General features: G+C 35.4%; 1 long non-coding RNA gene across 1 annotated transcript in view; it reads left to right on the top strand.

Annotated features, from left to right (window-relative positions):
* LOC106729607 overlaps positions 1-23160 on the top strand; it is a 120818-nt gene that overhangs the window by 15043 nt on the left and 82615 nt on the right. Inside the window, exon 2 of the long non-coding RNA XR_004320606.1 lies at positions 1082-1165. This is a non-coding gene — a long non-coding RNA (uncharacterized LOC106729607). The remainder of the gene's footprint in view (positions 1-1081; positions 1166-23160) is intronic.

Here is a 23160-nt window from a genome sequence, read left to right as displayed (position 1 = left end):
CTACTTACAACTTTATTATTACTACTTCCAATAAATGTAAGTGAGTATCTACCCATCCATCTATCCACCTATTTCTTTGAAAACAAATCTTATCTAATGTCTTTATATTAACATATTTAGAAGAATGTTATAGTCTACTTAATTCAAGGCTGTGGTTTCAACAATAAAACTAACAAATACATTCATATAGAGAGGAGCAAAAACAAACACTTTTTCCCCCCACAAGATTAAAAGCCTGTTCATTTCCTTTTAGAATTATTCCATTGTATATTATCCTTTGTAAAAAACCCATTAGCTTCTTTTATACATCCTCGAGTCTTAAATAATACACCAGTGCTGCAGAATATGTTTCATGGAAAAAAATCTACTGTCATTCCACAGAATAAGAAAGGCCTCCTACATCTTTTGTATTCATTACATTATCCTTTTCATTTTCACCGATAATCGTGAAGTACTGTATCTCTCTAGTTACAGTTTTTAAAATGCCTTTACGTTTATAGTTAATTATAAACTCAGTAATGAAATAGGAGTATTATTTATTAGTTATCTCAAAATGTCAGCTGGTTAAACTTTACCCACAAATTATCTAAAGGCATTAAATTACATACCTTCATAGGTAGTCAACAGACACTGTTGGGATTGCCTGAAGTATGTTTACAAGTTAATTTGTTTATTGAATATTGTCTACTCATTTACATTTCTGCTTTTTTTTTTTTAAGCAGATCCTCACTGATGAAATAGACTTAATATAAGAAACTTATAAAAGAAATTCTTTTGGTTTTAAAAATAAGAATCAGATCAAAAGCAAAATAGTCTCTTTGCTGAAATGTTATAAAGGAACATTGACCATCAACATTTTACAGACGAAAGAAATAAATTACCCTGCAATACCATTAAAATGCATGATTTTCCTGTGTGTCAGGAATGCTGTGCAGTTTGGTCTGGATTCATTAAGGCGCTCACTGCCTAAGTGCGTTGCCAACCGGGATGTGGGTGGCTGTAATGGCAGCCTGGAGGTTTGTATGGCAAACAAGTATGGCACTGTTAAAAAAAAAAAAAAAATCCTTCTCTCACCCTACAGATACCTGTTCGGAGAGCTCGGGAGGCATTTCCATAGGCTCATTGTCAAGTGAATGTTAAAGCCCCCATTCACTGGGAAGCGAAGGTAAGTCTGAAAACTGCATTGAAGGAAAAGGAAACGGGGTGGCGGGAGGGGGTGAAATCACCTAGCATTGAAGCAGCCTAACCAAGTGACAGACACGTAGACAACTCTGATGCTGCCAGAACAACACTCTGCACAGCCCACCAGCAAGCAATTTGTCACTGCGACAAGAATATCCTCCAGCAATTTGGCATCAGGGTCCTTGGACAGCCAACTGCGCCTGTACGGCACGAGACGTGCTGTGTGGCAACGGGGAAGATGGGAACCAAGGTTCTCGTTATTATGTCCAAATTGTGTTATTTTACGAAAAACATTACCTTTTGTCATGATCAACATAGAGAGAGAACAGTAGTAATTGATAATAACTGGGGGCAAGCCAGACAACAAAGGGGGAATAATGTGTTCTGGGGTGTTTTTGAGGTACCCTGTGTCGTGAGAAGATTTCAGGATGTTTGCTCGGTTGGTCTGGTATTTTCCGGCACACTCCCACAGTGTTTCATAGAAATAATGAGTCCATAGGTGCAAGAAGGCACTGGGAAGATTTTTTGGTAGTAAACCATCTGCTGTCAGCAGAACATAGTCTTTGCTTTTAGACTTTACGTGTTTGTATATGGCGTGTTGATTAATATGTCGCTGAGTGCAAATCCTTTCTTGCTGGTATGATTTGAAGGACAAAGGATCCAAGGTAAGTTGGGTTGTAAATGTGCAAAGGAAAGACCCTTTACTCTTTACATTGCTACCCGGGTAATCTATTATAAAAGTGCAGTAAAGGAGAGAAGCCAGGGGCATAGGATAAAGGTATCTGATAAATAAGCAAGTAGTGTTCCCCTTGCCAATTACTTGGCATCTTACTTTGTAATTAATGCCACAGTAATGAAAAAAGTGGTAGGCACGAAGATTGGGCCTTTTGTGCATTCTATACAGAACCAAGCACTCATAAAAATCTAGCTCAAAGCTAGCCTAGTTTGGCTCTCTCCACAATCGAAACTTGCTTGAGAATTAGAACAATCCCATGGGGGTTGTGTGTGTGTACTGTGTGTGTGTTGCAGTGTATTATATAAGAGTGACATCAGGCAATTGTGGTGTTGCTGTCTCCATGACACAGACAAGGGTGTCCTTCATTCCCCAGACGTGATGGAAACTTGTGCCCATTCTGCCAGGATCTAACATCATGGTGTCTATTATGTTGTTCACTAGTTGTCCTATGAATCACTTAACTGCTGCTTAAGTGGCTATGATAACTGCTTTGCAATGCCTGGTGGATTTCCCAGTGGCTTATATATTTGTGCTTTACGGGAACTTTCAGGAAATACTAAAACTATGAAAAGGTGAATAATAGTGAAAGTGATAATACTAACAGGCACTTTAAAGAAGTTGGAAAAAATATAATTTAGGTAATTTTGATATTGTTTGAAATACAGTACAAATTTCTAAAATATCCGGCTTATATCATAACAACATTCCTTAAAATATATAAAAAATATTTTCTCAAGCTATCCACACAGACTAAGTGGTAATGGATGGTTTGGGGTTGTGGGGGTTGGGGAAAGAGATGTTTAATTGTGAGACTTGGAAATGGTGTTGGGGGTGGAGTGTGTTGACTAGCTGTGTATGTGGATGGCTAAATGAAAAGGCCCAAGATTAATATCCTTTTAAGGGTAAGGTACAAAGACAGGGGAGAACAGAGAGGCATGTGAGGAGAGAATGTTCGAGGCTGGAGGGCATGAAATACAGCAGAGATCATAAAGAAAACTAACCCCTGCTTTTCTAAGCTTTGCGTGGGGTGTTTTCTTTGCAACTCCCATTAAAGTCAATGGGAATCATGCAGCTAAAACCCCGTGTAACTCTTTGACAATTTACTTCCTAGTGTCTGGAAAAGAGTACTACCTACTAAGGGCAATTTACTCGTTTTAGTTTGTGCCTCCCATACAAAGATGAATTTGATAGCACATAGCAGGAGGAAAAGAGAGACTGCATTTAAGATTTTGTTATTGCAAAGGAAATCATCATTGAAAGATGTCGCCTCAACTCTCACCTTGTTTAGCAACAACAATAAACACAGAAAAGCAATCCCGTAGAAAGAATATGAAAAGAAGTATGGAGTTGATTACAGAAAAAATGGTGATTGTTAGTATGAGGGTTTTTTTTTTTTTTTCATTTTAAATTCTAAGCTCTGAACACAATCGCAGAATAATAGGAATAGAGGACAATTCTTAAGGCACCAAATTGAAGCTCTTCATTACTTGCTTTTCCCCATGCACCTCAAGTTGTACATATGTAAATATAGCTATGGTATCCTTACAAAATCTTTAATAATACAGCTACAGTGAAGGGGGGTACATAGGGTCCTCACTGTAAGCAGAAACATGAAAAAAATGACAGGTGTCTTGCTGTAAGCAGTAACTGGATAAATGCATGGTACACTAATATTTTTAAAAGCTATAGAATGTGCATGTTAAAAAGTGCTTGCTATTTGTCATCTCTTTCATGAACTTTAAAGTCAGAAAACTAACACTGGCTTTTAAAGTCTTCTTTTATTATAGGCTCTATATTTCTTTACTCTCAACTGAAATGTCTATTTAGGTGCTGTACCGCTTTACTGATATAATTCTTAGAACTGCATAACCATAGAATAAGCTTCTGTGGGCTGAAGATATGGCTCCTGTGTTTTCTGAGTCCCTTCTCTGTGATTTGTTTTGTGACTTGTCCTTTGGAGGGTGAAGAGGTAAGACCCTCCATGGCTCTGCTTTTTAGTGCATGGAGCAGAGACACATCTACGAACAACTGTCTACGCAAGTTGATTACTGGGCACTTTAATTTCTCAGTTTTTATGTGTAAATGAGTGCTTCTCGCCATGGACCTAGCTTGTGCTTCAATTTAGGTAAGCGTACGGCTGCAGCAGCCTTGAAACCATTTCTCTCTGATTGTACCAATTAGCAAATCCTGAACTTTACCACCAGGAAAGGACATAGTTCCACATTTATGAATGCATGGCTTTTGAGAATGAGAATAATTATGTCACCAAACCTACCATTGATTTTCAGATAGACATCTCAATAATTTTGTAAGAGTAAAAACCTTTCTGAAAGCACACTGGTAATTTTTTATGGGAGAAATAATACATAGGGATGAATATAGTGATTTGATAGGTGAGAACATTTAAGGGAGAGAGCTATTTTATTTGAACAGAATTTAGATGTGTTTCTGAACTGAGTCTTTGATTATTAATTTCACATTGGAGGGTTTTGACTGTGTGAGAACTTCTGAAATCTGATTTTCTTGGAGGAGGGGGTTGAGAATTCACAAAATAATGAAAAGCGTGTGCTGTCATTAAAGTAGATTCTAGTACTATTATAAAATCATAAACAACGATAAATTTAAGACCTTAATATTCTCTAAGTTTTAGCTTTAAAGCTCACAGCTGGTTCTTACAGCTCAGGTCATTCATCATTTGTGACCAGATCACATATCCTTAACCAAATACACGTTAAGAGGTTTTTGTTCACAAATTAAACATGTATTGAATTTAGCACACAAAGCTCTTTAGTTATCTATTGAGATTTTTCAATTTTTTCTTCTTACAGTATTTTTCTAACCAGCAAGAATAAGTCAATGTCAGTATTTACAGCAAAAAACATTTAGATGTTGCAGTGGCAGTGTCATTCACAGTGTTATAGAAACTTGTTTTCCTCCTATGTTATCGTGCCATTGTTTCGTTTTGAGCAAGAAACTGAATAATCTTAACACATTTCATGGAATCAAAGATTTACAGGATTATATATTCTAGATCTCTTATTTTAGAAATTATCTTTGCCATGATCTGAATGAATTAGATATTTTAACTAATTAAATTCTAAAATTAATCTGTTTATTTCAGACTTGCTTTGCTGGGAATTTACTATAAATCAATGTTTTCAGCACTGACGTTTACGACATCTTTCAATATTCATTTTTTTTCACATCTCCCTCCACATGGTTAAGAAATTATTATGACTTTGACATGACATCTATGCAGTCATTTTGTAGTATATGCAGTTGGGGAAGACATACAGAAATAATATATTTTCCCTTGCAATATCTCAAAATCACATATTTAGTTTGCAGCGCACGCATACACACGGGCACACACTGCATTTCTTTTAGCTCCGTGAGCACATTTTGAATATATTTGCCCTGAAACATTTTCCCAGCCCCAGGAACGGTGTTTCATGAACTGATTTTATCACCTGTGCAAGAGAATTATGCAAAGGGTCTCACTAAGAAATCAAACAAGTGTTTAGTCAAATTAATGATTAATTATATTCATAAGGGTGGGTTCCTATATACATTCTTTTCTTTCCTGTGACCACATTTGGCTTTTTCCTATATCGTTTATCTGCATTTCTTCAAACATGACACTTGAATAGCCTTCTACGAGTACAGTCTATTCAGAAAGCTGAAGTGTGAAAGAAGGTGATTTTGGGGTAAAGACATGGTACTGTTAATGCTGTTGATTGTCTGGCTCCAGAGATCTTTGGGATTTTCAGTATGGTAAATTCCTGATGCTCCATGGATTTGACCTGAGCTCCTCTTTGCTGCTTCTAAGAAAAGGAAGCCACTATACAATAGCCCAAGTAGTCTAGAGCAAAGTGTCACCCAGCATTGCATGTTCTTGTTTGGGATGAAAGCATTGAGAGGAAATCCTCCCAAGCAGTGTTATCTGCTCTCTTCTTGGTGTGTATGCCCAACTTCTTTAACGTTAAGCTGATTCAAGCACAGGTACTAAAAGAGGAAGAGGTTTTTTAAGGTGAAATGAGATCTGGAAAATTTTTATAGATTCCCTAAAACAGATAGGAGAAAATCTATTTCAAATAGTAGGAACTTTGAAGCTTGAAAATGATGACAAAGAATGAAATTTTTTTACTTTCTTCTTTTTTTTTTTTTTTTTGCAGTTCTAAATCTACAGCGTTGTTTCAGGTGAAGTTTAACACCATTTTCATAATTATTTAAGTGTGAAAGAGCATAACTGGTAGGTTCATTCATGGTCTTTCAAGTGGCAATGTTGGGCAATGGAAAACCAAAAAGACTTCTCTGGGTTTTTGATACCATGCTGTATAAATTTGATCAAGTCATTTAACTGTTCAGGGTTTACATGGGTACAAAGCAAACAGGATTCTAACATTGTGACTATGAGAAGGGATGCAATATTATTTTAGATTACTTCTGATACCTGGAGTTTCATTATTGCTTGAGCTCTTATGCTGTAAAGAGTATACTATGTTTACTACAGTAGTTTCATTCATTTACTCATTTGTTCATTCAAAGATATTTACTGAGTATTGACCAAAGGGCGTGACTATACTTGCAGTCAGTTATTCAGAGACTAAGTTCCAAACCTTCACAATACTCATAGTCTGGTGAATGAAGCAATAAACCAAAATTAACAATGCCATATAACAAGGGCTGTGATAAACGCATGGCAGCGTTTCTGTGGGAAGTCAGAGGAGGAGTTCCTAACTTTGCCTCAGAGAGACAAGCAAACTTCATAGAGGAGGTGATCACTGAACTAGATCCTTGGTGAAAACGGGACCACCTCGACTTCTCGCCAATAGACCAAAGATTACACAGGAGGCCTGAGTTACTTTGTGTTGTTCAGGAGACATTTGGCTTTAAGCATTTTCTTTTTTTGTGGCTTTAAAAATATACATTATTGCGAAGTTCTGCTCCTACCAGTTTGTTTTGATACTGGGTTTTCTTTCTTGTCTTCTTCTATATTACATAGGAAGGAAAGGGAAAAACAGTAACTACTAAATATAAAGGTGTGATTAATGTCATGACTACTTTCTATCCATACAGTACCTCTGCTTTTTGAGTGTGTGTGTGTGTGTGTGTGTATGAAAAAGTAAACATAAGTAAGTGTGATTATGAGAATTTTATGGTATCTTTTGTGATAACAGGAGTGATGTTGGTGTAACAAACCCAAACAGAGAAACCTACACTCAAATTGTTTTAAATATTTGAGAGGACTCTAGGGCTTTCCAAGAACCGTTAAATATGCAAACTTTTTTCTTTCTTTTTTTTTTTTTTTTACTTTCTGTTATACATTGTGTTAGAAGGATTCTCTTTTTAGCAGGTGTGAAAAAGAAGCAGGTAGCAGGAGGGCTTGGTATGTAGAAAATATTAGAAACAAAATCAGAATTTAATGACCTAGGCCAGTGATTCTCAAACTATAATGTTCAGAAGAACCACCGGGAGAGCTTGTTAAAGGGCAGGAGGCCTGGGGTTGGGCGGATGAATTTTCATTCTTTACGAGCTCACAGATGTGCTGATGCTGCTGGTGGAGGGTCTCACTCTGTGGAGGACTCATCTAGACCAGTGCACCTCAGATTGAATCTGCATGTGCATCACCTGGGGATCTTGTTAAATTGAAGACATTGATTTAGTAGGCCTGGTGAGGGGGGAGAATCTGCATTCTGAGCAAGCTGAAAGGTGATGCTGCTACTGTTGGTCTGCAGACCACACTGTGAGAAGCAAGGCCTTACGTGATTTCCTGCCTTGTGAGTCCAAGCCATATGCCATGGCTTGGTGGTTTTCAGAAAATATTAGGATCAAAGAATGATTTCAAGTTTATTTCCTGACCAAATAAGATTGTATCCTTACCAACAAAGGCTAATAGAGAATTAAACGCTTGTTCTTGTATATTGCGTGGCTAAATATGACAACCGCACTGAGAGAAACATTTCCTGAGTTCCTGTTCCCTGTCCTAGTTACTGTGAAAGATTAGGTCAAACTCAGGTTTGGTCTTTTAAGTAACTTCTGTAGCTACGTTGGAACTTTAAAAATGAAATGTTACCCTGAATGGCCATGCAGTAAATGAATTCCATTTCTCTGATTCTGATAAATTGTAAGTGTAGAAGTTAAAAAAAAAGATGGTTCTAACATCCTGCCCCACCAAAAAAAAACCTTAGCAATGGTACACTATTCAAGTTACAAATTTTGTTGTATTAGACAAGTTCTGTTCATGTAAAGCCAAAGATTGAACTAAATCTAGTGAAATTAGCTGGAAAATAGACTTAATTTTGATCAGATAACAGTCCCTGGTAGATTATATACATGGGGGTGTGAAGGAGCTACCTTATAATGTGTTGTCTGTCTTCAACCTACATTTTCTGGGTAATTGATAATTCTTCATTCCCTCTGTTCCGTGTAGACCTTTCAAAAATCTGAGAAATGAAATAATGGGAATAATATTTGAAGTAGAAATTTCTAATAGAACATTCAAATGAAAAATACAAGGAATGGGATCTGGAGGATTTACTTTGGCCAACGTTCAGTGATTTTAAGGACCATGGGGATGCATACATTTCTGTTCTCATGCCCCTTCCATTCACAGATTTTCAATTGATATGATACTGTTCTATTCAGTGGCTCTACATGGTTTTTACATAGTTGACAGTGAATTTCTCAATTCTCTGTGTATTTATTTTCTCGGTGGACTGAATCAAAAATGGACAACTGAGCATGTTAATGCAAATACGCAAGCCTTCAGCAAAATAAATGCAAAAATATTTAAAGCATTAATATTATTTTAACATTTCTTTTTGCCTGAGGTATGTGACTTTTTATATTATTTCTGAGGATAGATTATCTTTCCAAAAATAATTTATGATGAAGTAATTTTGTCATTTCTCCTCCTTCATCCCATTTCCTAAGGGTGTTAATTTCTGACCCACTTAACCAAATTGGACTATTCCAAGCAAAAATTTTACTGGCAGGATGTTTGACTTCTTAAAACTCCATACTTGTATCTTTTGTTAATTATCTGTCTAAAAGAGGTTGCAAACAATATGGTTTTAAAACGTAGGTGTTTGGGCTAGAAGAGCAGTGGTTCTTAACCTTTTTGGAAATACTGACTCTTAATAAATGTGCACCACCCCTCCTCACTGAAAATACTCATGAAACACATACAGAGACGTTTTGCATACAAAGTAGTGCATGTCCATTGGCCTTCTGAAGGAAGATTAACAGCTCCAGTCTTGATCATTGAGGTGAAATTAACCAAAATACCATTTTTTTCTTTTCTTACATAGACATTGAAACCAGATGGATCAATAGACTGTTTTTCTAAAAACATCATTTTGTTTTTATGGTGTAAACCTTGTCTTACAAATAAGCCTTTATCCTGATTTGTAACATAGAAGCAAGTGGACATCTGGCTTCTGTGGAGAATATGATTCACTCATTTGCATTTTAAAATTCCATTCATTCCATTTTTAAATTGTTCACTTGTCCTCTTTGCTCTTTCTAAAAGCAACTCTTCCCAACTCTCTGGTTTCAAATACCCACAGAGTTTATGTTATTTATAATGCAGAACGTTATTCCCTTCAACATCTTTAAATGAAAATCAGTATTCAAGGCCCACAGCATATAGAAGCCCACAATATCTAGCTAAGTGAGAAGTCAGTTGAAAACCAAAAAGGAATTTGGGTGGCAAAAATCAGTTTACGCTTATTACTTTATACTGGTCTTGAATAACTTTCAGTGAAAAAATGTTTTTAAATGAGAAGAAAATTCAGGATCAAAATACTGATAAATTATTCTTCAGGCTGGTTAATAATATTTCTTCAAAAATATTTTGCTGTGTAAGTATTTCTATCACGAATGGTATATTATAAAACAAAATTCTGAGGTGAAAGACTGAAATGCTGTCTGGCTGCTCTAGAATATTATTTGCAGCAATTGTTTTTAATGAGTTAAAGTTGAAAGTATAAGAACTTGAAACCTGGAAGATTTATTTATTCTTTCTCAGTCCTGGTCCTTCCTCTTTGTAGTGGCCAATGCAGAATCTAGCAATGTCCACAACACTGAACCCTCATGATAACCAAGAGCAGAGTTATTTGGATGTTCCATTCCAATTTTAGGTAAGGCTTCTCATGAGCGTTTTATTCCTCATCTTATAATAATAGCCCTGTGTGGAGTACTGGTATCTCAAAAGGATAATGTTGAAGAGATAAAGAGTAAAATTTAATCTCTTTTAATATTTCCCTATAACTAACTAGTTATACCCTGGAAAAATGTGAGTGTGTGTGTGTGTGTCTATAAAAACACTTTCCTCTAGTTGAATGGAATAGCTGATGGGTCTAAAACTAGATAATGGAAACAGGGATAACCATGACAGGCAAAGGTAAAAGGATGAGAGAAGTCACCTTTTCAGCTGTAAATTTTGGACCCAATTTTGAAAATATACCAGAAGATTCTGCTTTTCTAAGAATATCAATCATGTAGGTTTAAGGAGATTTGTTTAAGGACTATGTAGCGTGGACGGTAGAGAGGTGCAAATGGGAAACTGGCACCAAGAAGCCCAGGTGGTAGAAGTTCTCAAGCTCCAAGCTTGCATGCTCTCATAATTCATGTCTCATTAACGTTCTTTGCTAATATCATACAATTTAGAAAAATGCCTGGAGAATATACTGGACTAGACATTAGGAGAAGTGAATTTGATTAAATTTGCCAACCTAGATTTCGTGACCGCTATCATCTTGAACTAAATCACATTTCCATTCAGGATTTTGTGTCTATAATAGGTGGGGGGGAATGAATGATTGTTTTAATGATTTGACCTATTGAGTATTTAAAAATGAGAGCTCCCTTCTTGAGGTCAAGGCATTATAAACTCTTTTGAGACAAGCTGGAGAATTTTAGAGGCTAGAATCACAATGTAGAGCTCACCTGACCGTAGCTATACACTAGAGACGTTGATTCCTAGAGTGACCTGAAACATAATCAGACTCAAGTGATCCTAGCGAGGTCAGGCAAATTAGTCCCATCAGACACTTCAGAAATGTCTCAACTCTTATTTTGAGGACAGAGTGATGTCCTGTCGTGAGGACACTCACCCGGTCTTTTGAGGCATTGTTAATACTTCTGAATACATACGTTGCACGGATGGTTCAGCATGGATATGATAATCTTCAGTTCTTTCAAGAACAAGAAGCAGTCTGCCTTTCTCTCTCACTGATGGCAGCTGTCAGAATTCTAGACCAGGGCACATATTCTCTCTCTTTAAAGGATATTTAGCTGCCCTCCTGGTGGGAGAGAGTAGTTATCTAAGGTGTTAAATGCTGATTAGCATGTCAGTCAGATTCTTTATCTGATGTAATTAAAAGAATTGAAGGAGCCTCAAAAAACCTGTTCTGAAGAGAAATGTGGAGCGCTGTCCAAAGCATTTTGTCTGGAACGAATAATCATAGACATATCCACTGAAAGAGATGCTAAAATCTATTCTCCGAAAATGACTAGAAGAGTCTGTTTGGTAGAGTAGGTCAGCGGAGAAACTGGATGATTGAGCTAGCAGGTCTCAAAACAAGTACTGAATCAGTCAGTCCCCCTCTTTTGGGAAAAATCCAAATGGGTTTTGGCTGCGTTTTGGGTTCATTCTACCTCGTTTGTGAGTTGGGGTAATAGTATCACCCCCTGCTCACTTCATAGGTGTGTAGGTAAGACACAATAAGACAGTTACTTCTTGAGGTAATAACTTACGTGATTTTAGCGGAAAAAAGTACAAGGACATTAAAACTCTAAGATATAAGCATTCTATTGTGCTTCATAGTGCCTTTCATTTGGAGTTATTATTGTAGAAGTATTTATAAACTAAAGTCCTTCACTTCTCTTTGCCACCAGCAAAATTGAAGACCCCAAGTCTCCCAAAAACCCAAAGTTATGGAACAACATTGGTATAGCTAATACTGACTCGTATTGAACGTGAAAACACAAAGCTGAAGCTTTTCTTCTGAAGCCCATTTTCATTACCATGTAATTATTAGTTTTGTATTCATTAAAGCAGAACACACACTCAAATAACACAAATGTAAGTGTACATTATTGAATATTTGACCAAAGTGAGCACATCTATGTAATCCTCAGAGATTTTGAGGAAAAGAACATTATTACCACATAAGAAACTCACCTTTGTCCCATCTTGTCACTACCAACCAAAAGAAATCACTATCTTGATTCCTGTTCCTCCAATTAATTTTGTGTTGTTGACTTTTACCTAAGTATTAACATATGGTATGTACTCTGTTGTGCCTGTACTGTGGTACAATTGTAGTGTAATTGTGATTCACTTATTTTCATTGCTGTAGAGTATTTCATTATATGAATATACCAAAATTCATTTATCGCTACTTTTGATGGACAAGGTTTGATTCCAACTTTTGGCTTCTGTTCATCTTGTATGTATTTTAGGCACATACGTATACTTTTCTACATGGCGTTAAATATATAGGTGGGAATGGACAGGCTGGGTGATAAGGTATGTTCAGCTGTGGTGGATTTGACAGGGCAGTTTTCTAAAGTGGTTGTGCCATTTCCTGCTCGCACCAGTAATGTCTGATGTTGCTTCATTACCTCACCAGGGTTTGGCGGTACCATTCTATTTAATTTTAGCCATTTTGTTGGGTATGTAGTGATACAATCTCAATGTAATTTTAATTTGCACTCCTTTGGAGACAGAGAAAGTTTGGCTACTTTTCCTGGTTCGTTGGCCATTGTGAAGTATCTGTTGCCCATTCTTCTTTTGGGTGGTTTGTCTTTTTTTTATGGTTTTGTAGTACTTGGTATATCTTGCTTATGGCCTTTGTGACATAAATGCTTTGCGAACAACTTTTTCCAGTCTATACTTTGCTTTTCTCACTTCCTTAATGGTGTCTTTGGATGAACATAATTTCTTAATTTTAATATAGTCTTTTGCTTTATGGTTGTTCATTTTGTTTCCATTAAAGATACCTTTACCTACTCCAAAGGTGTGATAATGTACTCCTATTTTGGGAGGAAGCTTAAGTTTTACCTTTTATTTTTAGATCTGTGGACCACCTGAATTGATTTTTATGTGTGCTATGGAGTAGGAATCAATTATAATTTTTCCTTATATCTATTCAATTGGCCCAACACCATTTATTAAAAAGACAGTTCTTTCATTATTTCGGTGCAGGGCCACCTTCCTCATAAATCAGTTGACTATGTATACGTGTAGATCTGTCTAGATTTTCCTTTAAGTTTCCTTTTGCACTACACTGTCTGAATTATCATACGTTTGTAGTGTCTTAATTCTAGCAATGTATATTGTTTGATTTTATTCTTTTTCAAGATGATGTTTCCTATTCTTACCCCTTTGCACTTAAAATTATCTTGCTGATTTCCATATTTAAAAATATCTGGTAGAATTTTGATTGGTAATGCACTGAATCTATCATTTTTGGTGAGAAATGCTATGTATTCTGTTCGTAAACATTGTAAATCCTTTCATCTTTTATTTTTAAAGTCTTAATTTCTCTCAATGTTTTGTAGTTTTATGGGTGGCAGTCTTACACATTTAAAATATTTTTTCTTTGACATTTGCTGTTTTTGGATGTTACTGCAAATTGTGTTGTTTTTAAATTTTATTTTCTAATCATTTCTTAATGGTATAGAGAAAGGCAATTTTTTTATATTGACCATTTATCCAGTTTTCATGTTAAACTCATTTACAAATCCTAACTGTATTACTGTGGAAGCCTTTGGATTTTATAAATATACAGTTATATCGTTGGCAAGTAATGTGACTTCTCTCTTTCTAATCCTTATAACTCTTATATCTGTTACTTGCTTACTACTCTGACAAGATGTTGAACAGAAGAGCACCAATGAACATCTTCGTTTCTTAGTCTCATGGGGGTAAAGTTTTTATGTTTCATTATTACATATGCTACTTGCTGTAGGTTTTATATATATATCTATTAACAGATTAAGAAATTTTAATATTCCCAAAAGCGTATTGATCAATTTTCAAACAACTGTAGATTTTCTACTTATCTTTTAAAAAAATTGATTTCTCACCTAATAGCAGTGAGGTCAGAGAATACACCATGATTTTAATTCTCTGAAATTTGTTGAACATGTACCAATATTGATAAAATGTGGTCTATTTTGGCATACATTTTATGTGCACTTGCAAGAATGTATATTCTACCACATTTGAAGATGGTGTTCTAAATAAGTCAGTTAGATCAAGTGTTTATTTTAATGCTAAGATCTTCTATATCCTTACTGAAATTTTATCTGTTTGTTACTTTATTACTAAGAGAAGTATGTTAAAATCTTGCAATATGATTTTTGACTTGTTAATTTCCCCTCTGTTTCTGTCAATTTTATTTTGTTTCGTATACTCTGAAGCAATGTTATCAGATGTATATAAATTTTAAATTGCTATATTTTCCTGATCTTTTTTCATTTCACTCTTTTATCATTAGAAAATGCCCCTGTTAATTTACTTTGTTACTTTCCTTATCTCCCTTTCCTCATTTTGTACTAATCAAATGTATTTAGCAATTCATGTCCGCTATGCATAAACCTCTTACTAGTTTGGTAATTTTACCTAATTGTTTTTTTTTTATTGGTTACCCTAGAGATTGTAACTCACATCCTTATTTTATAACCATTTATTTTAAATATGCGCTTTTACTACTTCCTAGACAATGCAAGGTACATAGAACACTATGTCCATTTACCTAATTCTTGAGTTTTGTATTGTTGTCACACATCTAATTCTAACTATACTTTAAACCACAAAATATATTATTCCTTTTCATGGATTTACTATCTGTTTTGATGGATAAGCATATTTAATTTTTCCATTGCTCTTCATTCCTCTTTGCATTTCTCTGCTTCTAGATTCACGTTCATTCTGCTCAAAGAAATATTTTACTATTTTCTTTAATGTAAGTCTGCTAGTGAATAATCTTTGTTTTTGTATTTCTATCTTATCTTTATTTTTTTGAAGGATAGCTCATCTGGGTATAAAATTGTAATTTATTAGGTTCCTTTCTCCTTTCAACACTTTAAAGCTATTTCATTATCTTTTAGCTTTCATTGCTTTTCTCACCTCCTTGAAAGTAATGACTTTTTCATCCTTTGAGTACTCTTAAGATTAAAATCAATGGTTATGTGCCTGCTATATGCTGAAGAAACTCAGTTTGATTTTTCCTTGTGTAATTTTCTTTGTGTTTACCAGCTTTGGGTTCATAAGACATCCTGGATTTGTCCTAGCAGTTTTTTTCCCTAGCACTGAAAAATTCTTGATAATAATTTCTGCAGTACTGCAATTGCCACATTCTCCCTCTGCTCTTTTTCAAGGACTCAAATTGCATGGATGTTAGCAGCTTTTTTTTTTTTTTTTTTGGCCACAACCCACACATATCTTCTGTATTTTTTATATATTTTATTCTGCATGCTTTAGTTTGGTTATTTTCTACTGACCTATCTTCCAGCTCCATAAGCCCTTCTTGAGCTCTTTTTAAATTACTGTTAAGCCTATCTTTTGAAATCTCAATTTAAGTTACTATAATTTTTAGATCTAGAATTTTTATTTGATTCTTTTTATATATTCCAGTTCTCTGGTGGGATTATCCAGCTTGTTTAGTTTCTTGAACATATTGATCAATTCCATGCCTGAAAATTCTAATGTCTGTCACCTTTGGATGTTTCTATTATCTACTTACTTGTTCTCTTGACATGTTTTCTTCAATAAAGCTGTATTTTTTTTAATCGAATGCTATACGTTGTATTTGATTATAGGAACTGATTTCCGTTACCTTATTCCAAAGAGGATTTCTCCCATCCTCTGGCAGACAACAAAAAGCTAGAACACCTCTAGTGATGGACTGAGCTGACTGGAAGCTGGTTTTCTGTCTTTGTATGGCTTGGTCTTCCTCTTATTCACCCCTTTCCAAGGTACAGCTTTCTGGGGTTCTCAATTAAGAGTCTTCCCAGGGCTATGCGAATGCCAATACTCTGTTCTGCTTTATATTTACTTACTGCTTGGTTCTTAGCCTAATGATCAGTGCAGCTCTATCGGTGACTTCTGCAAAGATAAGAGAGTCTTCCTTTTTAGGTGGGTTTAGGCCCCTCAAATCCCTGCCTGCCTTGAATAGCACATAACTCTTATTTTTGCCTTCTTAGCAGATAGCAGCTGGCCTCCACCTGACTTCTCATCTTCTTTCCCTAAGCCCAAGAATTGGCATATGCCATAAAAGGAAAAGAAGCCTTCAAAAAATTGGGCTTGTCTTAGCTCCTTTTTCTTCAGAGGTTTGCCCCTCAAATCCTGGCTGTCTCAGCAATTCTCCAGTGCCTTCAAGCTTATGTCTTTGTATGTTTCTAGCTTTTCCTAATTGTTCTCAGCAAGAGCTTTGATCTGCTATAAGCTGTTACATGGTATTTGGAAGTGAAAGTAACTTCCTATGTTTCTTTCTTTTTTCCTGAAACGATGAGATTAACTAATATTGAGTGGTATTTTACATATTAACGATTTGTTTTAAAATAAATAATTAAAAACTCTATCTTCCTTTGTACTACAAAGAGCTCCAATAACTTTTTGAATCTTATTTGAGTGTATATATTGTGAATTTGAATTCAGATAACTTCCATTATCAATGAAAAATATGTGATGTACTTTAGAAGCATAGTTATGTTTTGAGGTATTAATAAATCAGAGTTTTTGTATGTGATACTTTAATTATAAAATGATAACAAAATAGGATAAACATCCCTCAGGGCATCACAATATTTGGTTCTTGGGGTGTAAGCTTATATAGGTGTTTTAAAATAGAGTCTCAATAATGAGACTCTCTTGGATGAAGTTCAAGAAATTCATTCAGCAATATAATCAACACTAAATATTGTTACAATGAGATTTCAGAATCATAGCTTTCAGTTAAGAATGGATATAAACATTAATTTAAAATATTTCACAAGTAAGGTGAACCCTGTTATCCTTTACTCAGGAGCCAGACATTAGGAAAACCCTACGTTATAGGAAATACTTTTGGAACTGCTGCATTCAGTATCTATTTCCTTTCTGACGTTGCACAATCATTGTGCACACAAAGGCCCATCTTACATACTCCATCAAAATCATGGCTGGTCTTTCCTCTATATCTTGGTATCTTCATTTTGAGGGAGGTTTCATTCCATATTTTTCTCTCTAACCCATTCTTCTGTGTAATTTTATCTGACCTGTATCTCATCTTCTTAAGACCTGTATTATCAAATAGTTGATCTGATAAAGTGATATATAATGAGATAAATCTTTCAAGTGAAAGCTTTAAGCACATTTGAATCAAAATACTTCATTATAACAGCTCTTAAATAAAATAGTCATAAGAGTATTCTGTTATACATGCATTGTCAAAGGACAAAAGCTTTGCTTTTTCTTCATTAAGTCTTTGCATGAGTCTTTACATTATAGCTTTCTGGTTATAAATGTATGTAATTGAATAAGTTCTTAAGATTTTTTTCCCCTCAAACCAAGTCAAACCTGGAGGGTATGGTATAACAACTGTCATCATAATTAAGATATTCTTGTGCTTTGAAACTTTTCCTTCAACCAAGGTAGCATCTGGTTTTCTTTATTTTGACAATTGCAATTTCCCAGTTTCAGGACTTTTTTACATTATCCTTCAAATTAACGTTGCATAGTGTCTGCCAGTTTTCATGGTTTGCAAGTATAATACCCATTGGTTGTTTTTATTGGAAATTACAGATTTTTATTTTATATAATAAGTTTTTGGAGGGATATAATTTGTAAATCCATGAAAGAATGAATCCATTTTCATTCAGATACCTAAATTATTTTTATTGCCTCTATTCTACAAAGACATATTTGTCTCAAGGATATGAAAGGTTGCATTAGAGGACAGATAGCTTACATGTTGCCATTTGCCACAAATTTGAAGGTATTTAACATGATCCAGAAAACACACCATAGAAAGGGAAGTGGGAATATTATTATATTGCCCATGGCCTTTATCCTCAAACTTTAGTGTCTTAATAGTAATAAGAGCCCTATTTTCAGGTTATTCCTGTTATGTAAATTATCGACAACAGACCACTATCACTGTGGTTAGATTACTGTTCTCCTGTACATACTGTTAAACACCTTACTACTTAATTATGATCACCAAATGGTGTTAATATAAAAATGTTGTGACTTCAAAACATTGAAAATCCCTGGTCTAGCTGTTATAACACCATGTCCACAAGATATAGCTATATGCCTGTTTTATACTGCACTTATGTTTAAATTTAATGCCAACATTTCATTGCTGAGAAACATGTTAAATGAGGATGGAGATGCCATATTTATTGAAGGGCACATCTACATTGGCAGGTGTTTTCTGAATTAAACATTTGTTTCAGATAATATTTTATTCAGGAGCATCTTATCAGCCAAAATGTTTTCTCTCTTTTTTTCAAGTTTTGAAAATTCCAGTTTCCTCACCACATATTCTAAGCTGGAAATGTTTGGGAAGAAATATTCTTTTCCTTTGGTCCCAAATGCTTTAGAACTCTTCATTTCCTCAGTGAAAATCTTCTGTCCAGGGCCAGTATTCACACAGAATATTTCAGCTCTTTAGGCATTGAACTTTATTTTCCAAATGTTTTTCTTTAAAAATAAACTTTTAGATTGGGCCTTCTTATTTAGAAATAGTTGAAAGAGTCTGTAAGTATACAGGTCAAGGTGGGGGGACTGGAAAAGCACCATTTAGAAAATGACACTGGTAAGACAATTTTCACAGTAGTCTCATAAAGATGAGTGATTGAGGTTCCCAAAGAAACTGCTGACAATGTCTGAAAGTGACACACTTAATTCTAAATCTGTGCAATTTGACCTTAATTTTTTTGTGAACAAAAGGTACACTTTGTACTAATTTGCATTGCTGTTACTTTCATTTTAAACTGGAATTTTTTTTATCACCATCCATCTGTAAGATACCTCCTGCTGCTAATTTCTGATGTGGATTCCCTCATTAATATGAGCTCCGCAATCGCATAGATTAAGTTATCTGATCATGTCTGGCTCATCCCATGTTGTATCATTCTGTCCCTGTATCTGATAGCGAGTGACTGAACTGTGACAGTGTTAGTATATAAAGATGGTGAAACAGATAATAATATTGGAAGAGTAAAATATTTATATATCTACTGATGTTTTATTTTATAGGATTTAAAATTTTAAGTACTTTTTTTAGCCATTTTACTAGAGTTAGAAAACATAAATTTTGTATTTTGTACTTATATAGCAAAGATTTATATCTAAATGGGTTAAAATGAGAATGTAAATGGTCTTCTAATTAAATACTATGTATGTTTTTGTAAAATAATTTTTTCTTTTATGATCACTGATTTTGAAACCTTTTAAGTGAAAGAAATCTCTGTTGCTGATAACAGCCTTCATAAGTACACAAAACAATGTAGAAAACAGTGGTTTTAAGAATGTTGGAAAACCAAAAGGTTGAGTTAGTGAGAGAGTAAGAAAGATCTGGAATATACTGCCCACAGAAACTCCTAATGCTCTTAATTAGTTGTTTAGACCAACGACGAAGAAACAAAACTTTTCAACAAAACACATGAGTGCAGTGAACTGAGGATCCCTGTAAGAGCTAGATTTGATAGTTGTGTTAAAGCATCAATAGACACATCAAGAATTAGGGGTAGGAGATTAAGAAGTACAAACTATTATGAACAAAATATGCTACAAGAATATTTGGTACAACACAGGGAATATAGCCAATATTTTATAGTAACTGTAAGTGGAATATAACCTTTGACATTTGTGAGTAGCTATATTGTACATCTGTAAATTTTATAATACTGTACATTAACTCTACTTCAATTTTAAAAAGAAGAATTCTCTTTATAATCTCAGACTGAGTGCTGAGTCGGCCAGTGACTTGAGTCTAGCTGGAAATTCTCGTATCTGCTCCTTAATTTGCTGAAAAGTCAAGCATCTCTAACTATTAAAACCCTGTCTTTAATATCAGTGAGACTTTACTGAAGGATTAAAGGACCTTGCTGCTCTCTGGGTCTGGTAATGATAATGAGCTCTATGTAAGGTTGTCTCCATCCTTCCTCTCTATACTTGGTTCTGGGCTGCTCTTTCCCAACTTGCCCAGTGTGTTAACCCCAAGAAGAAACAAGATTAGTGCTTCTGAGGAACCATGCATCTGTTTTCTCTTCTGGAAAATAAGGATGACATTACCCATTTCCAACACAGTCAGACAATACAGGAAGAGATCTTTGTGAAGGTGCTCAGCCAAGTGCCTTGTACATGGAATATGCAGTTACATTTTGGCTCTTCTACCATCTCTTCTCTTCTTTCTAAACCCCTCCCCGCATGATGAGAATTGCTGGTGCCCTGGGGAAGGAGAGCTTCTGGAGCCAGTGAGTATTCGGTGCTCATGCCTCTGATAGCCTCTTCCTTGGTGCTCACTGGACCTTAAACTCCGCTCTCTAGCTTCTATATAGTTCTTGCTATTTGACTTAATTGAGACCTGAAGCCTAAACTGTTAGAAGCTATAAGCTATTCCCAAAGCACACCAAGTGAATAGAAGAATTTAAGAACTCCATAAAAGGTGGCTCTTAGTGTGAGAACCATGATGACCACTGAGAATCCCATAGAAAAGTGAAAAGAACTCTGACCTGAGTGGTCAAAGCCCTTTGCTCTTTCCCGGTTTTAAGTGTGACATGCTAGTAGGCAGCTTTAACTCTGTATTAACCTGTTATAGTATCTGGGTGTTAAACTAGATCAGGTGCAAAGATTTTGCCCAGAACACTAGTACAATGAGATACTTTACACATTTGAAAACTGCTATGTACTATATGCCCTGCCCCTCATACCTCCAATATCATAGAGTCCCAAAATGACGAGTGTCTGTGAATTCCTGGAAAATGAAATTTTCAAGATTATCTAATCCAGTATCCCCCACAAAGTATTATTTCCTAAAACTCATTCTGGAGGACACTAGACAGCTTCAGTGAGAAAGCTAACTTTAAGATCATGGCAATTCTCATATCATTGTTCTTTGGAATTCATGCTATCAAATCATCAGATTTTTGATTGGATCTGTTTTCCTAAAAAAGGTATAATTTTCAGGACTTTTTTTGGCTTATTTAGAATCACAAAGTGACATCAATTATTGTCCGCAGCTAAAAACAGCTCAGGAAGAATGAAGGCAACCTGTCATCACAGAACACCTATTTCTTTTGACCTAATCTGAAAATATGAGATGCTTTATTGCAAATGGTTATTACTAATTTCCGCCATGTAACAAAGATTTTTTTCTTCTTCATGGATTAAATGCAATTTCTTATCAGCTAATATTAATTCAGCTCAACCCTGATAAACTCCTATTCCTTGTCTTCCATTTATTTATGTTTGTCTATTTAATTGAAGTATAGTCAGTTACAATGTGTCAGTTTCTTGTGTACAGCATAATGTTTCAGTCATACCTATACATACATATATTTGTTTTCATATTCTTTTTCGTAATAGGTTACTACAAGATACTGAATATAGTTCCCTGTTCCATGTCTTCCATTTATAATGCACTGTCAGGGGATGCCTGCTGAGCCTCTCGCACTTTTGTGGCCAGCTTGGTAGACTTGATTTAGCAAGTATAGTTTCAAAAAGGACAAGTGCCATGCCCTCTGGCCCGTGATGTGCTGAAGAATGTGTGGGATAAACTCATGTTCTGGCTTATGGGTAGCGGCCATGTGACTGAAGGGATTCTTGACCTTTCTCTGCCAAACACAGCACAGACCCCTTCGCCCATTCAGTGTCCTATTTCCTTATGTGACAAATGAGGTATAACGAAATCCGGGCATTTCTCAGGTCCTTTCACGTTCTAATCATCTAAAGAACTCTTCAGCTAGTTAATAATTCCTTTTTATCATAATAGAGCCTTAGAGCATAATTTTGATCGTGGTTAGACATGGTTAAGCGAAGCAGAGTTAATTCATAGGCGTTTCGTATTTCCTACGTCAAGTAGTTTTGTAGATGGAGAGGAGCCCTGGAATGAGTGTCATGTCATAGTGTGGAGGTCTGCATGTGCGCCCAATTAGGACTGGAAAGACAAGGACAGAAAAAAAGTAAAAGAAAAAAAAATTGGAAAAGAATGTGAGGGAAGGTGACTGGGGCCTGACTGTGGTTCTTTAGAAGGGGGACTACAGTTTATGTTTGTGGTGGAAAGAGGTTACGCAAAGTGCTGAACTGAAGGAATGTGTAAAGTGTGCGCAGTGATGAAAGGAGGGAGCTTAGCATTGAAAGTATCTGCTGGGGCTGGAGTAATGGCTGGGGCGTGTTTTCAGTCTAAGTGACAGATAAGTAGGTGCATGTAGTTATTGCTATTTCTGATCTGCAAGGATGAATGGTGTGTGTGTGTGCCAATGATGGAAAAGGAGATTTAGGTTCAGTTTTGAATTTCCAAATGAATACTGCATTCTTCCACCAGAAAGCTTCAGTAAACAAATAGAGTACTTTATTCCTTTTAAAAAATATTTTTAAAGGTGTGACTGTTAGATATTAAATTTGACATTTTGATTAGCGTGACTGTCAAAATGTTCTCTGTCTTAGGAGTAATTAAGCATTATGTGAGTGCATACCCCATTTTCAAGGGTAGCTTTTTGTTCAATACTACAGAAATACTAAACATATAGGAGAAACATATATAATCTGTTGATGTACAAGTCAGAAAATTACACTAATGGTTTTCATTTGCATTCCACCCTAGCCTTTTATTTTACAGGCAGAAAATTTGTGCTTCCTTTAATTGCACAAGCAATTAGGCATTTACACTCTCAAAATTAAGAGAAAATGGCTAATTGTGTATGCAATATCTGTGCCCACCACTAACAGTGGCTACAAACAATCCTGCTACCAAGATGAAAGCCAGGGATCAAAGCCGGCCCCGAGTCATTGCCCTTTTTGAAGCTTGGAACATGCTTTGCTCCTAACTCCAGTGGCTTTGAAAGTTCCATGTTTTTGACAGACGTAAGCATTAGCCTGTAGTGCTCCTTATGAGCTGAAGTACAAATTATTATCATTTAAATAAAGTGGAAATGGTGACAAGTTCTGAGCAATTTTGTTATAAGATATATTTGAAAATTTTCTTTGGAGTATTTTAGACCAATCATGTTGGAAATTT

Source organism: Camelus ferus, chromosome 6 (genome assembly GCF_009834535.1).
Source record: "Camelus ferus isolate YT-003-E chromosome 6, BCGSAC_Cfer_1.0, whole genome shotgun sequence".
Taxonomy (NCBI): Eukaryota; Metazoa; Chordata; class Mammalia; order Artiodactyla; family Camelidae; genus Camelus; species Camelus ferus.
The sequence above is the reverse complement of the archived record's forward strand: the minus strand, read 5'-3'. Positions and strand labels throughout refer to the sequence as shown.